The 17,287-nt window shown below is 52.7% G+C and overlaps 1 protein-coding gene across 2 annotated transcripts in view; it reads left to right on the top strand.

Moving 5' to 3' along the window:
• The window catches only part of ACP5 (acid phosphatase 5, tartrate resistant), a 161,325-nt gene that overhangs the window by 111,569 nt on the left and 32,469 nt on the right, over positions 1–17,287 (top strand). The window contains exon 1 of one of the 2 annotated variants that reach the window (XM_063931243.1): positions 16,110–16,359. The exons of the other annotated variant lie outside the window; for it this stretch is intronic. The gene's annotated coding sequence lies outside the window, so the exon portion shown is untranslated. Of the gene's footprint in view, positions 1–16,109; positions 16,360–17,287 lie in introns of those variants that run through there. 2 annotated transcript variants of the gene reach the window in all.

Here is a 17,287-nt window from a genome sequence, read left to right as displayed (position 1 = left end):
CCTATAGTCTCCAATTTAATTGGTGTTGGCGCTCTGCGGAGCGCTCCCGCCCGCGGCTTGTCTGGGGTAAGTTTGCTTACCCCGGGCACCCTGCCGACTGCCTTTGAAGCAGGAGGAGGCTGGGTGGGATCCGCCACACTGCAGGCACGAGTGTCGAAAACGACACTGCTTGCCGAAGGAACACGCTGCGTTGTTAAACGCGAAACATTTTCCTTTTGTGGCGGCTCGCCCCCCTGCGCGGACGGCCGACCTACCTGGCTTGGCCAATCCGCCTTCCGCGCCGGACCCTTGGGCGGACGACCCTGCGCGGTGCCCGTCCGCCCCCGGCTTCCGGGGCTCCTCCTCCTGTTGCGAAGCCCGAGTGACCTTGAGCCAGACCTCAACATCCTTGAACCCAAAGTCCATGAACTGCAAACCGTCCTGCTTTTCCCTGAATTCCTGGTCGTACCTACGCCACTCCGATCCCGAAGACGTGCGCTGCATGTCGTGTATGAGATGCAGGTACCGAATTATGTTCATGTGCTCGTTTGGCCTGTCCTCCAAGTAACACGCTGCGAAGACCCAAAATCCGGCCAACCAATTATCGAAGGTACGGAATGCCTCCGCCCCTATACCCTTCTTTGCGGCCGCCGCCTTATACTCCTTCTTCGCGTCCCTGGTCAAGACGAACACATCAACGAAGTCCCCTCTGCGAATCTTCCTGCGGCAGCTATCTCGCAGCCCCCGCGTAACGGCAGTGTATTCGCAGCGCACGACCCCGGGCAAATCGCGCCGCTTCTTGGCCCTACGAGCTTCCTTGCTAAGCCGCTTGCGCCTCTTCCGCCTCTTCTGCTGGCCCGCTGCCCTCTTGGCGAATTTCGTCGCCCGCTTCCTTGCCCTAATCGTGCTACTGACTGCGGACACCTGCGACGACAGAGAAGATGAAGAGGAGGAAGAGGAAGAGCTACTAGAACTACAGCTCGTGGAGGAATCCGATAACGACCGCACCCTCTCACCTGATGCCGCCGACCCCGACATGGAATCCTCCGGCGTGGCCAAATCGACGTCTTCCTCTTCGAATTCTGCCATCTCAACTTCCCCGAGATCCCCTGTAACAGAGAAAGAAGCAGAGGACCCAGCCAGGACTCGCGGCGCATGCCGAGCCCTCCGTGAGGGGGGGGTTGCCGCCGAGCACCCCTGCGCATCCTGTCCCGGACCCCGCTCCAATTCCGCGGCGGCCGCCCCGAGCTCCCGGCAGGCGCGTGCCACTCGCTGCGCCGCCGCAGCCCTCCGACCACCGGACCCGCCTGCCACCGCAGGTTCACCGGAATTAGCAGTCGCCCTCGGGGCGGCAGTCACGGCTAGCGGCCCTAAAGCCTCCACCACAGTGGCCAGGGCCGACGCCAACGCTCCGGAGGGGTCTCGACCCCCCCAAAAACGAGGCATCGGGCCCCAAGGGACCTCCCGCCGGGGCCCGCGCGCGACCACGCGCCTGCTGCCCGACAGTCGGCAACCGGGCACCTAACGCCCGCTGCCCTGTCGGCGCCCGCACTGTCCTCACTCTCTACCTCCAAGAACGCCCCCTCCCCCTGCGAATCGGAACTATCTCCCGCCGCTAGGGGGGAGACGCCCCGAGCATAAGCCGCGCGCCGCAGCCCTGTGGCCGCTGACCCATTCCCTGTCCCCCCTCCTCCCCCGCGGGCCGCTGTAATCCGGCCCCAGGGGAGTAATTAGGGGAGACCGAGAAACCCACGGCGCAGCTGCACGCGCCAGGGCGCGCACTGCGCCGCTCGCAGTGGGCACGGGCTTGCGCGCCTCCCGCGCGCGCGCCCCGTCACCGTGCGCAGCTGCACTCCGGTGCTCATACCCTCCTGTCACCTGTGCCTCCCGCCTGCCCACTAAAGCCGCCCTGCCTCTCCTGTCTCCCCGACCCCCGCCGGACTCCGGCTGCCGGGGAGTTAACTGATCCTCAGAGAGGGACAACGGGGCTGGCGGCGCCGCTGCGCGCACACGTGCGCGGCCGGCGCCACCGGAGGCAGGCGTGGGCGCGCGTGCACGTCGTGCGCGTGTCCCACTGATCTCCGTCACAGCTCCCCCGCCAGCCGCACTGAACATACCCGCCGCGCGAGGCCCCGAAGCAAGCCCCGCGCGGCGAGCCACCGACCCCCGTCCGGCCTCCACCCCCCGCCCGGCACTCAGCTCCGGCCGCGGCAAGGGGGAAGAGACAGGGGCCGCCTGTGCAGCAGCCGCCGAGCGCCCGCTGCGGCTCGCGGGCGCCAGACAACGCCGCTTCGCCAGGCTCTCCCGGAGGCGAGGGCTGATGCCCGTCTACCTCCGGGCGGCCTGACTGACTCTCCGGCCTACCCCGCCGCCCGCGCCCGCCTGGCAAAGCCGGCCTGGCCCCCAGCGGCGAGGCCGACCTGATCCGCCTAGCTGCGCTCCTGCCCGCGCCCGTGGAGGCCGCGGGGGACGGAGCCCCGTCCCCCAGGCCTGCCATCCCTTCCCCCGGCCCAGCTCCACCGCCAGAAGCGCGGTATCGAGCTGGGGTCCCGGCGGAACGGCGAGGGCGGGAAGCCATAGCAGCCAAAAGGAAGGGAGAGCAATTAAATACAAAGCACAAGCTGTATACCAAATATGGGGAGCTCTGCACTGCAGCACTCACCCAGCACAAGGCAATTTCACCAACCAGAGAGAGACAAAATGGCATATCCTTCCCTATATATACTAACCCTCCCCTTTTTCCAAGGGCTGTACTTTCCTCCCAGCTAGGTCCACCCCTCACAAGATGTTTAACTCATTCCTTTCCTATGCTATCAATTCTCTCTCCAACTTAGCAAACGTGCTCGAACCAGATCAAGTAGCCACTATGCAGAGCTGTAAAGCCGAGACGGGATGCGGTCAAGATGCCGCCGGCCGGAATCCCGGCGGTCGAAATACCGACGCCGGAATCCCGACCGCCACAATCCCGACATATTCTCCCTCCGTGGGTGTCCACGACACCCATAGAGGGAGAATATAATAGTGTGCCCGCAGCCTGGCGAGCGAAGCCCGCAAGGGGCTGCGTTCCGCTCGCCACCCCTGTCGGGATTGTGTGGTCGGGATTCCGGCGTCGGTATTTCGACCGCCGGGATTCCGGCCGGCGGCATTTAGTACTGATCCCGCCGAGACGCCCCGGGCAGCCGCCCAGGAAGAGCCCACCGACCTAGTAGAGTGGGCCTGTACAGATTTTGGAACCAGCAAACCTGCCGTGGAATAAGCATGAGTGGATAGTGAGCCTGATCCAGCGTGCAATTGTTTGCTTTCAAGCAGGACAACCAATTTTATTGGGATCATAGAGAACGGTCAGCGAGTCGGATTTCCTGTGACGATCTGTCCTCTTTACGTATACCCAGAGCCGGCCCTAACCAATATGATGCCCTAGGCAAGATTTTGGCTGGTGCCCCCTAGCACCGCCGCTAGTTCTGCAGGAGATGCCTGGCATGAGTCAGTGGCAGCTCTGCTAATGTCAGGCGCCTTTTGTTTATAAAAATGCATCTTATTTGCATTACTACGTGGCTAGGATGCACAAGCAGCTTCTGCTGATTAAAATGATATGCAGCATGCCTATATTATGTGTGTGACTGCGGCTATATCTGCATATGAAATGCTACATTACAGTGATTTCCACGACTACACTGCAACGTAGCATTTTGTATGCAGATACAGCCGCAGTCACACACAGAATATAGGCATGCCGCATATCATTTTAATCAGCAGAAGCTGCTGGTGCCCCTAAGCATACCAAATGCCCTAGGCAATTGCCTAGTTTGCCTATGCCTAAGACCGGCTCTGCGTATACCTTCAAAGCCCTCACAACATCCAAAGACTTTGAAGTAGCAGAGGTGTCGGTGACAACCGGAACCACAATAGGTTGGTTGATGTGAAACGCAGACACCACTTTAGGAAGAAATTGCTGACGAGTTCTGAGTTCAGCTCTGTCCTCATGGAAAATTAAATAGGGGCTTTTGTGAGACAAAGCCCCCGCTTCGACACACGTCTTGCTAAAGCCAAGACCAACAGTGTGACGGTCTTCCACGTAAGATATTTTACGTCCACATCCTGTAACGGTTCAAACCAGTCTGATTGGAGGAACTGCAGCTCCAAATTGAGATCCCAAGGTGCCGTGGGAGGCACAAAGGGAGGTTGGATGTGCAGAACACCTTTCAAGAATGTCTGAACCTCAGGGAGAGAAACCAATTGTTTTTGAAAGAAAATGGACAAGGCCGAAATCTGGACTTTTTTTCTGGAGCCCAGATTTAGGCCCACATCCACACCTGCCTGCAGAAAAAGCAGGAAACGCCCCAGATGAAATTCCACCACATAATAATTTCTGCTCTTGCAAATAGTTCCCTCAGGAGCTCAGTGTCCTGTCAGCGGGGACCGGGACCATTAACCCTTCAAGAGGTTGGGCCGTCCACCTCCCCCTAAGTCCCACGAAGCAGGCAGGCTGGTGCCATCCAGTCCTGCGTGATAATAACAAACATATAAAATAAATGCAGAAATCTCTTCAGGAGCTTCCATAAGCGTGACTAGCTCCTCCGGGCACATTTTCTAAACTGAGTCTGGTAGGGGGGGCATAGAGGGAGTAGCCAGCCCAAGCTATCAAATTCTTAAAGTGCCCATGGCTCCTAGTGGACCTGTCTATACCCCATGGTACTAAATGGACCCCAGTATCCTCTAGGATGTAAGAGAAAGCTTTTTACCTTTCAAGTACAGTAGATCACCAACTCCAAAAGTCTGGCTACCTCTGAAGTAAAAGCTGTAACGAGCACACATATAGTTACTGACAGTGTAATTGACTTTAATTGTCTCTTTTTTTATTACCAGTTATTTATATAGCGCATACATATTCCGTAGTGTTTTACAGAGAATATTTGCCCATTCACATCAGTCCCTTCCTCAGTGGAGCTTACAATCTATATTCCCTACCACATGCACACCAGTGACGTGCGGTGAGGTCAGAGGCTGGGGAGGCACAAATGGTGGTGGCTCTCAGTACCAGGAGCCTGTCTCACCCCCTACACAATTTAACTCTTATGTCTCTGCACTACATCCATGCAAACACAGGGAGATCATACATACAGTAATAACCAGGTCACAGCCATCACCCTAGTGTTGTGAGTAACTTCTGGGTGAGGTGCCCCCATTGCCCCCTCACCTGCAGAACACCGCTGGCCTGGTGCATCAGGTTACAGAGGACAATACAGTCACCTGTGATACAGCCAGCAGCACCTGGGGAGGGAGAGCAGAAACATACAGTATATGTGCACTACGTGTCACTACTGTAGCCACACACACAGAGTCCTATCCCCGCACTCACTACAGATGCCACACACACACACCTGTCCCCGCACTCACTACAGATGCCACACACACCTGTCCCCGCACTCACTACAGATTACACACACACACACACCTGTCCCCGCACTCACTACAGATTACACACACACACACACCTGTCCCCGCTCTCACTACAGATGCCACACACACTCACACATAGAGTCCTGTCCCCTCACTCACTACAGATGCCACACACACCTGTCCCCGCACTCACTACAGATGCCACACACACTCACACATAGAGTCCTGTCCCCTCACTCACTACAGATGCCACACACACCTGTCCCCGCACTCACTACAGATGCCACACACACTCACACATAGAGTCCTGTCCCCGCACTCACTACAGATGCCAGACAAACATATTATTGACACACATACACAGAGTTCAGGTTCTGGCAGCTACTAACCTCAGTCACTGTGCACGGGTGGCTGCTGCTGGCACTGTGGGTCCCTGTTTCCCTCCTCCCTTGCTATGCTGCTCAGCTCCAATCTTCCTGGCTTCCTGCACTTCCTGGATTGGTCACAAGACCAATTTGTGCTAAAGCACGCCCCCACTGTGAGGCATGCCTCACATTTCTCTGTTCTATGCGGTCTGATTGGCCGCTGTGTAGCCCCACCCATCTGTACAGGCAGTGTCCTACAGTGTGAGAGATGAGGCTGAGCTGTTGCTGCCTCATCTCTATCTCTTCCAGCAATTCCAGGAGCCCTGAAAGTGATTGCATTAGTACAAAGAAGATGCTTATAAATTCTTTGGGTTATCCCAATCATTTTTATAGTGAGAACCCTGAGTATGATAGGGAGCATGACAGGTGAGGCTCTGCATCCCCTGACTACGCGTCCCTGATGCACACGCATGCACACGCACACACACATTCACGCTAGGGTTAATTTTGTTAGGAGCCAATTAACCTACCAGCAGTGCTTAAAGTGGGCCGGTATACACCGGTATGGCATACCGTCACTTCGAGCACTGACTGAAGGCCCCCGTCGCCGCATCCGCTGGCCACAGAGCTTCCGAAACAGCAGCCAATCAGGAGCGACCGCGCAGCCACTCCTGATTGGCTGCCGGTCCGCGGCAGATTTGAAATAGTGGTGGTCATAGGAGCCGCACCAAAGGCCGCTGACCACAGCCTCCTCCTCTGCTGCCCCGCCACCGCCCTCAGTCTCCTTCTCTGCACCTCTGACAACTCCCACAGCCTCCTCCTCCACACTATCTCCGATGCTAACAGCCTCCTCCGCCCTGCGCCGACCACAGCCTCCTCATCCACTGCACCGCAGACCACACCCTGTCTGTACTGCTGCTGCTCAATAGGCAATCTTACCCTGCTGCCTTGCTCTCTCCTTAGCAGTGACGTTCAGTGACTTCTATGACTAGGAAGGCACTGGCTAATTAAACCCGTTTCTCCCCCCCCCCCCCCAAAAAAAGAGTGCAGTTTCCCCATTTAACAACAACCAGCACAAGGCACAACCAGCAAGGAGGATAATGCCATAGCAGGAGGGACATACAGTGTGGGGTCCCCCTGCCATCACATTAACCAGCCCTCAAACTCAGAGAGTGCTATGCCCCGCACCCCTGGTGGCAGTGGGTGCGGGGTTCATTGTATGTTAATATTGTTCTTTACAGGTAGCCTACAGGTCCCAGCAAGCCTGCCCCAGCATGCTGGCACTTGGAGAACCGCAAGTGCCAGCATGCCCGGACATAAAGGAACCGCTGGCACGTGTAGTCCGCTTGTAAAGAAAATATTAAAATAAAAACAGCACACATAATGTTTGAATAATTTATTACACTGCCTCTTCACCTGGGGGCGGCCTTTCAGCTCTTTTTCATGGCCACCGCCTTCCCAGGACTTCCGACGTCTTCTTCTTGTATCTTCACCTGGGGGTGGCGGCCTTTAAGCTCTTTTTCATGGCCACCGCCCCCAGGGCTTCCGGAGACTTCTTTCTTCAGGAGCTCTTCCACGCTCCCTCCCCGCCGACGGACTGCCCAGCCGCTGCCTCGCACTGGCCTATATAAGCCAGCCGAGAGGGCGGGGCGATGACGTGGTGAACCGTGATTGGCTCGCGGTGGCCATCTTTAATTTCAAAAATGGCTCAGCAGCCCATTTTTTAAATGGGTACTCACTACCGAAGTGTGAACAATGGCTATCAGGGACTGGATCCACATGGATCCAGGCCTGCTTCCATCCACACTATCACCACCGGGTCCCTCAGCCGCGATCGCCTTGCTTCCCCCGCCACTGCATATGCCCACTATCCAGCGGATCCAGCAGCACTGGATCCACTGGGCCAATCCCATCTTCTAGGCTGACAGGGGCGTGCTTTCATGTGGGCTGAAAGCACACCCCTGTCATTGAGGCACCTGTACTGGTGCCGCTCTACAGTAATTTTTCAATGGGCTTTTACAGCCCGCGGATTGGCCCCGCACCCTGTCCGCACCCTGCCTCAGCTCCTACACTACAGTCAGCAGGAGGCACAGCTCTCATTGCCTCCTGTGACTGTATTTCACAGGGGAAAGGATTAAAATAACAAAGAACATATCTACGACACAGAATCTGTGTGATAAATAGCTTCTTTGTATTATTGTAATCATTATGACAGGGGAGGCACTGCCTCCCCTGCCTGCACGTCCCTGCTCCTTAGTCCCTACTGTCAGTGCCGTAACTAGGCATTTTAGCGCTGTGTGCAAGAAACGGCATTGGTGCAAGATAGGGGCAGTGCGCGCTAAAAATATATAGAGGCATGGCTTCATGGGGAAGGGGCGTGGCCACAAAATAATACCAATTCATACTACGGTGCACAGTAGTCTCCATTATTCAAATTACGTTGCGCAGTGGCGTCACCACACCAGGTAGAGCCCCTTTTTTACACATTACGGCAGACAGCGTCCCCTTTTTACACATTACGCACACTGTCAGTCTCACCCCCTGGCCGATTGCGCCCCCCACTGGCAGGCACACCCCCGGCCCCCTTCAACCAGGAAGGGTGAGGAACTGATGATCGATCATTGCCCCGTTAGCTTCCCCCAGAACCCCTCTGTGCCCCCCCCCCCCCCGCCGCAAAAACTTTAAAGGCAGCACGGCCGCAGCCGCGATACTCACTGAGCAGCTTCTGTCAGTGCCAGTGAGTCACACTCTTCTCCCTCCATTCGGCTGCAGCGCATATTGACCTCTCCTCTCTGGTATCTCCCGGTCTCCGTGTTGCTGCTGCGGTGCTCGTCATCGTCGGTCACTTGAAAGAGAGGAGGAAGGGGCTGACCTGTGGGTGTGAGCTGGCGCGGGTCCCAGCGGCAGCTGTCCAATCAGCGTGCGCTGATAGCACGCTGACAGCCTGCTGGGGGCGGGCCGGCTCAGACTCAGAGTTGCATGGAAAAAAAAACCTCTGCAGCTGCTATGCAATCAGCGGCTGCGGCCGGGCCCCCTGAAACTCACGCGGCCCTAAGCGCATGCCTGGGTTGCCTAGCGGAAAATCCGCCCCTGACAGCGCCCATCTGTCTCCTGCACGTGTGAGGTGCTGGAGATAGGTGCAAGACACACAGCGCACATACCTAGTTACGGCTCTGCCTACTGTATGAACTTGCTGTCCCTCTCTCTATCACTTTCCCTGTCCCTATGTCCCTGCTGTCACTTCCTTTCCCTCTGTCACTCTCCCTGTCCCTATGTCCCTGCTGTCACTCTCCCTGAATTTTGTCTCATTCTACTGTATGTGGTATAATGTGAATTTCAGCTCATACCATGTGGTATAATGTGAATTTTGGCAGATACTTTGTGGTATAATGTGAATTTTGGCTCATACCGTGTGATATAATGTAAATTTCGGCTCATACTGTGTGGTATAATATGAATTTCGTCTCATACTGTGTCGCGTAATGTGAATTTTGGCTCATTCCATGCGGCAAAATGTGAAAGGGGCACCAGTACTAGGTAGTATAAGGGGTCCTACTATTGTGGTGCATAATGTGTATAAGGGATATATGGTGTGGTAAACTACACTGAAGGACATGCCCCCTTTTGAGTGGCCACACCCCCTTTTCCGGAGCGAGTGCGCATATATACAGCCTTCACTTTTCCATACCCCCACTTCAAAATTTTCTCTTCGACCACTGCCTACCAGTATATGTTTTGATTTTGGGCAGAAACCGGAGTACCCGAAGGAAACTCACGCAAGTACGGTGAGAATATACAAACTCCACACAGTTAGGGCCATGGTGGTAACAAACCCATGACCTCAGTGCTGTGAGGCAGTAATGCAGGGCCGAATTAACAATGGGGCGGATGGAGCTGCAGCTCCAGGCCCCCCCAATGAAAATAGGCCCACAGGATCCCTCCATTGCAGCCAGTGTTGACAGGGGAAAAAAATCCTGTCATCACCAGCAGCTCACTCACCTCCAGATTGCCCAGTTTCCTCCACCCCAAATCGGCTGGCTGAAGTCCCGACCAGCTCAGTGCCTGTCCAAAACGGTCCTCTTATTCTTCCTGATTCCGACCGTAGCTCCGCCCCCGGACCCGGTCGAGGCTCCGCCCCCGGACCCAGCCAAGGCTCCGCCCCCGAATCCGATGTGGCACTGACTGGCCTTGCTGGCAGTGATAAGCCTATTTACCTTTTACCCTGTCTTGTGTGTCTGTAAATGTAACTGGACAGCAGAAGATCAAGGTAGGTGGTGGGGTGGTGTCAACTTTAATACATATATTGTGTAAGAGAACAGGGGGCTTAAGTTAAATGATTAGATTATAAAGGGGGGAACAGCAAGCTCAAATGCTATAAATATATAAAGGGACGATTGTGGGCATAAGTTAAATAAACATATTTGGAGGAACAGGGCCACAAGTGTAATTTAAAGGGGGTCAGGAAGCAAAACCTAAATATATAAGGGGGATGAGGGTACAAGTGACACTACAATGAAATACATTTTATATATATATATATATATATATATATATACTGTGCACATATATACACTACACTCACGGAGATAGATATATATATATATATATATATATATATATATAAAACACATTTATATGTGTATATATAACTATGTGTGTGTAGTACTGTACTTACAAACACTGGTTTAGTGCATAAAACCCCGCAGGGTGTGCTATTTATTTCATAACGTTTTGGGGTTGAGGCAGGGAAATGTTACCCCAAAACGTCACAAAATAAATAGCGCACCCTGCAGGGTTTTATGCACTAAACCAGTGTTTGTAAGTCTCTGAGTGCCGCCTATGGCTTGCCATGGAGGAGTTGTCTATGCAGGCCGAGTACCTGTGAGGAGGGCACCAGAGCCAGATACACGTAAGTCCGAAGTGTCGGGGGAAACTTTTCTTGTGTGTGTGTATATATATATATATATATATATATATATATATTTGCACAAACAGCCCGGCACTCCCTTGGATGATGAAATGCCCCGGTGCCCTCAGAGAGGTATGGATACAGAACAGAAAAAACTGCGGCACTCAGGGACTGATGAAAAGTCAGTGTATTAAACAAAACATAACATCCATCGACATTTCAGGGAATTTAACCCCTTTCTCAAGATGTAAGAAATCTTACATCTTGAGAAAGGGGTTAAATTCCCAGAAACATTGATGGATGTTATGCTTTGTTTAATACACTGACTTTTCATCAGTCCCTGAGTGCCGCAATTTTTTCTGTTCTGTATATATTTATATATATATATATAATATGTAACTAGAGTAGTGCGCAATTCTGCTCTGTGGGCGCAACCGACCACATTTCCCCCTTGATCCCCTTGTATGTCTGTCTGTCCTTCTCCCTGTGTCCCACCTACGGCGTTTAGCTTGTCTCCGCGACCGATACCTGCGCTTGCGGTGGTAGGGGGTGCCGTTTGAGGCGGTGCACCATGTCCGGATCCCTAGTCTGGCAGTGGCGGTCCCTGTGATGCCGACGTTTGTCTAGCTGTCTCAAGGAAGGAGACTTCTGCACTCCGCTGGGTGGGAGTGGATCGCGAGATGCCTCCCTCATCACGCAGTAATGCTGCTCTGTCTTCTGGCTCCATCCTCCAGCTCCATTGCAGCAGGGGGCTAGCTCTGGTGGGCTCTGCAAGGTCTGCTGGTGTGTTGCTGGTGGGCGGGTGGCGTCCCTGTAATACTTGCGTTTGGCCAGTCTGTCCTCCGGCTCTGAGTCCTGGCCATGGGAAGACTGCAGAGGAGCCGGAGCAAGGGAATGTGTATATCAGGTACAGGGGTGTATCTAGGGGTCCGAGCGCCCCTGGCAAAGTAAAGGAGTGCACCCCCCCCCCCCCCCCGCCAGGTAAGGTAAATAGAAGAAAAGAAACAGCGGCACTCCCGGTCTTGCGTAATAAAAAGTGTTGTAATAAGGCACTTACAAGAATGCAGAGACCGCAATGTATTATCCTTTGGTTTCAATACTATCTCCTGAGCTGGGTCTATCATTTGTTTAATGAGAAATACATTGTATATGCATATCATAGCTCTCAAACCATGCATTCTGTAGATCGTATATCTGGCTAAACCTCACATTATCCACAAAACAGTTCTGGTCAAAAGTACATTACACCCAAGAGATAGGCCCTCATTCCGAGTTGTTCGCTCGCTAGCTGCTTTTAGTAGCAGTGTAAACGCTAAGCCGCCGACCTCTGGGAGTGTATCTTAGTTTAGCAGAAGTGCAAACGAAAGGATCGCAGCGCTGCTACAAAAAAGATTGTGCAGTTTCTGAGTAGCTCGAGACTTACTCCTAGCTAGCGATCACTTCAGACTATTTAGTTCCTGTTTTGACGTCACAAACACGCCCTGCGTTCGGCCAGCCACGCCTGCATTTCCCCTGGCACTCCTGCGTTTGTATCTGACACGCCTGCGTTTTTCAGCACACTCCCTGAAAACGGTCAGTTACCACCCAGAAACACCCTCTTCCTGTCAATCACTCTGCGGCCAGCAGTGCGACTGAAAAGCGTTGCGAGACCTTGTGTGAAACTGCATCGGTTGTTGTGAAAGTACGTCGCGCGTGCGCATTGCGTCCCATACGCATGCGCAGAAGTGCCGCTTTTTAGCCTAATCGCTGCGCTGCGAACAACGGCAGCTAGCGATCAACTCGGAATGACCCCCATAGTGTGGTCAAGCAGTTTACTCAGCCAAGATGCGATTAAACATGAATATGTATTTTCTTTATAATCTGTATTTATGTATGGATTACAGGCTGGGGATGTCCTGTTATTGTGATCAGGATAATTACTAGCAGGCCCGGGTTACGGGAAGGGAGGAATTTGTAGCTTCTAGTGCATAACAATAGCTTATCTTCTAGCAGCTCAGGAGTGATGGTCCTACTGTTCAGATTAGACACAGATCCTTATATGCAGTGAATGAATTATAGCCTGTGCAGCCTATGCAGACCCCCCCCCCCTGCAGCATCCTCCCCATGTGCAGAATGTTTCTGCCAGAATCCACTACCCCCTGTGCTGTGCAGAATCCCCTCCATCCATGCAGGATGCCCAGCTCCCATTCCCACCTGTGCTGCAGTGGGATCGCCGATGGTTGGGGAGTCCCGCGGCCGATCTTCTCCTCAGGTCTCTCCTGGGCAGCCAACACCCAGCTGGCTACAGGCCGGAGCGGGCAGCGGGGGGGCCGCTCTGGGGCTGTGGGTGGGAACGGTGTAGCCGGACAGGCTGTGCATCGGCTCTGGGAGCACGGGCGGGGTCCGGCACTGCACCACTCTCTACTAACAAGAAACTACATAAACTACACCTCCCAGCAGCCCTTGCTGCCGGGAGCTCCTGGTTGCAAGGGCTGCTTGAGGGTGTAGTTTATGTAGCATTTCTTGTTTGTAGTGCGATGCAGTGCCGGCCCCCGGCGCCCGCTGCTGCATGGTGTGTTCATTGCTGGCAGCATATGAGGAACTACCCAGCGCGGAGAGAGGAACGGATCCAGCTGCTACCTACTGGCCGTGGGTGGCACCCCTTCTCTGCTGGCGCCCCTGGCGAGTGCCATCCTGGCCAATAGGTAGATACGCCCCTGATCAGGTATACTACAAAGTGCATGGTAGAATGATGATGAGGAGGAAAGATGATAAGAGAAGGAATGAGAAGAAGAGGCTCTACTGTTGCGAAATGTGTATAAGGGGCTCTGTGGTCTTGCCTAACTTGTATAAGGGAACTACTGTGTAATGTGAATAATGTACACTACTGTTCTATTATATCAGTGATCGTAAAAACAAGCTATGGCGCGTATTTTACTCAGAAACAGCGACCTGGGACCCACGTTTAGAAGATGAGCGGTCGCACAGGACGCGCTGATCTGGATCTGTGTGGCATCGCGCTAGCCAGGTGGAGGACACAGGAGGTGATTGGCTGTTTCCTCAGCTAATCACCTCCTGTAGCGGTGGCGGAGACAGGGTCAGCGGGGAGGAACAGTCAATCACAGCAAGCGGTGTCTCCCGCCAGTCCGGCATGGTTTGAATCCCCCTCACTGCGGCGCTGACCTGGGCTGGGCTCCGCCGCCAGCACCATGAATCTGTTCTGCAGCGCTGGCAGACTGGCCCCGCTCACCCAGCACTGCTCCACCACCTCCCCGCTGCTCGCTGACCCTGTTTCCGCCGCCAGCAACAAGAGACTGGCCCCGCCCACCCAGCACAGCGTCCTCCTCCACAACGGTGAGTGCCACTCTGCATCTGCCCTGTGCCCTCGACCTGGTGTCCGCCCCCCCTCCCGGCGGCATTTGTGCAAGGGCTGCAGCAGGCTCTGTGTGGGTTGGTGGATGGGCTTGCTGTAAGGGGTGTCTGCGACGCTGGGGGGGTGGGGGGGGGGGCAGAAGGAGGTCCGAGGAGGTTACTGCAATGTGTCTCAGAGCTCTACCTGGTGCAGTGTGTCTCAGTGCAATGTGTCTCAGTGCTGCTGCAATGTGTATAATGTGCTCTGCCTGGCGCAAAGTGTATAACGTGCTCTGCCTGACGCAAAGTGTATAACGTGCTCTGCCTGGCGCAAAGAATATAACGTGCTCTGCCTGGCGCAAAGAGTATAAGATGCTCTGCCTGGTGCAATGTGTATAAGTGCTCTACCTGGCGCAAAGTGTAGAACGTGCTCTATATGGCGCAATATGTATAACGTGCTCTACCTGACGCAGTGTGTATAGGAGGTTCTACCTGGTGCAATGTGTATAAGCTGCACTACTGAGTGGTGTAATGTGAATTGCCACTATCATGGTGCTACGCCCCTGTCCATGCGTTAGCAGTGACGAAGGGGAGCACCAATTCGCTTTCTGCCTTAGGGCACCAAAATGTCTAGTTACAGCTCTGGTGCAGTGTCCTGTATGCTACACAGCCCGGCAGCATTGTCACCCCATCCTCCCCCTTTCAACACTTTGTAGTGTCCAAATCAATTCTGTGTTTTTTATATTTTTATAATAAGATTAATAAAAACCTTCATTCCGATGGGACCCAGAAAAGGACAGGTAGGACCCCAATTTTTAAAAGTGAGGGGTCCCTGGGACCCACTTTTTTTGGACTCAGCGCGATCACTGTATATACAGCACTGATTACACCCCCATATCAGTAGTCACACACGTCGTGCTAGTCACACCGCATGTGGTGGCATACAGTAGGCCCTTCACAAATTTCAGCTCCAGGCCCATGAGGTCCTTAATCTGGCACTGCAGTAATGATAACCATTACACCATCCATGCTATGTAATAAAATGTACAGTTTTCTGTACTTTTTCTTTAGAAAGCTAATTTCTCATGTGTGTCTCTGCAACCCTTATGGAAATGCAAGCTGTTGTAATCTGTTATAAGGAGAGTCTGGCGATTGCTCCTACATTAGCATACCTCCCAACATGACCTTCTCCAGTAGGGACACAATGCTCTGCACCTGGACTTTTCTCTTAATGTATGATTGCCGGCACCTGATTTGAACAGGTTAATGGATAAGAAAGGTGTTTCACCACAGGTGAGGGCAATCATACATTAACAGGGAAGTGCAGGAACAGAGCATTGTGTCCCTCCTGGAGAGGGTGATGTTGGGAGATATGCTTAGCAGCATGAAGTCTGTGCTCCCTGTAGCATACCCTCCAACTATACCTTTTTAGCAGGTACAGTACCTTTTTTTTAAGGTCTGTACCAATTTTTGACTCTCCAAATTTCCATTGAAAATATAGGAAAAGGGGTGTGACCACACCCCCTTTACCCTTGGCCATGCCCCCTTTTCTAATTTTTACTGATTTTTATGTGTAAAATGTTGGGGTGTGGATCATTAGATCGACAGTGTCTAGGTCGACAATGTTTAGGTCAACCACTATAGGTCGACAGTCACTAGGTTGACAGGCTTGGAAGGTCGACAGGGTTTCTAGGTCGACATGTGCTAGGTCGACAGGTCAAAGTTCGACATGAAGTTTTTGTGGGGGGTTTGTGTCGTTTTCTTCATAGAGTGAATGGGAACCCCAATTAGTGCACCATGTTCGCTCGCCATGCTTCGCTCGGCACAGATTACCGTTCCAATCGTAGTCCACGTGGATCGTTAAGTATAAAAAAGTTCAAAAAAAGAAAGAAAAAAAAACTCATGTCGACCTTTTGACCTGTCAACCTAGAAACCCTGTCGACCTTCCAACCCTGTCGACCTATAGTGGTCAACCTAAACATTGTCGACCTAGACAGTGTCGATTTTCAGACCGGATCCCAGATGTTGGAGGGTATGCTGTAGGTAGGTGCATGTGAATAACAATGGAGAGATTAGCAGCATACACTCAGCAGTAGTCTCCGCTGGAGGCCTGGCCCTGTGTGCTATAATGTGGGCCATATTGCTGCGGAATCTAGAAAGTTTGGTGAGTGCAGTCCGTGCAGGGCTGTGATAGGCTAGAGATAGTGGTTAGAAGGAAATTGTGGTGTGTCAGCCTCCAGTGATAACGCCTTGGGTAATTTGAGACAGGAGGGGGTGAGGGGTGTGAGGTATTGTGCCGGGTGTTTATTCAGGTCAGAGGACTTTTAAATGTGAATAGTCAGAACAGAAGCAAGCAGCCTGTGTGCAGTGTGCAAGGTAAGAGCTGATCAGCCTCCCCTTTTCCTATTGTGGTTTATAGTTTATATATATATATAATGCATTATATTATTATTTCTTGTGTATAATAGTAACATCCTGTGTTATATTATTGAGCTGAGCAGTGATGTAACAGCTGTTGTGGGACTACAAGTACCAGCATGACCGATCTACTTTGACCAATGCGCCCGTAGCTAGACATCTGTTAATACGAGCTAGAGGTCTGTATTTGTACTTTGTGCTGTTTGATTGCTATTTCTACTGGAATCCTGATGCCGCAATAGTGTTACGCCCAGGAAGCCCTCAGCTTTACACATGGCTACACAAACACACAACTGTACTGTGTCTCCTGCTACTGCTGTGGCTTTATGTAGGGCACATGTGTTGGCAGCACCTAAATCACCCCCCACTGACAACATGGCCCCAAATACCATTTCAAATTAAATTTTAGTGTAAAATTAGAAATTTGTCCCATTTTTATTTTATTTATTTGTGTCAGAAATTCTCTCCAGCAGTCAGCACCCTGGGATGATGCAAGGGAGTCGCAAATGCAATTTTTTCCCCACTTGATTTAACATGTGAGACACAAACACTGACAGACCTGTTACACTGCAATATAGCTGAGACAAGATGATAAACCGCTTTATATCAGTCCACACGTTTGAACCCCTCCTGGTCACTGTTGTGTGTCATGGGTTTACTAAGGTGCAAAATTTCACATTTTCACTTAATAATTGTCATATCATTGTATGATAAGAAGTCAGGTGATCTGGAGTCATGTGATGGAACGAGGTCAGCAAACCCAGAAGTTTCTAGTTCCTACTCAGAGTTTAATAACAAAAGACAGAACAATGCAGCGTTTGCACGCGGATACACGTCTCTGCATCAGCTGGGGGGGAGGTAGTATATTCTACCCTAATGAGTTACT

Source organism: Pseudophryne corroboree, chromosome 6 (genome assembly GCF_028390025.1).
Source record: "Pseudophryne corroboree isolate aPseCor3 chromosome 6, aPseCor3.hap2, whole genome shotgun sequence".
Lineage (NCBI taxonomy): Eukaryota > Metazoa > Chordata > Amphibia > Anura > Myobatrachidae > Pseudophryne > Pseudophryne corroboree.
The sequence above is the reverse complement of the archived record's forward strand: the minus strand, read 5'-3'. Positions and strand labels throughout refer to the sequence as shown.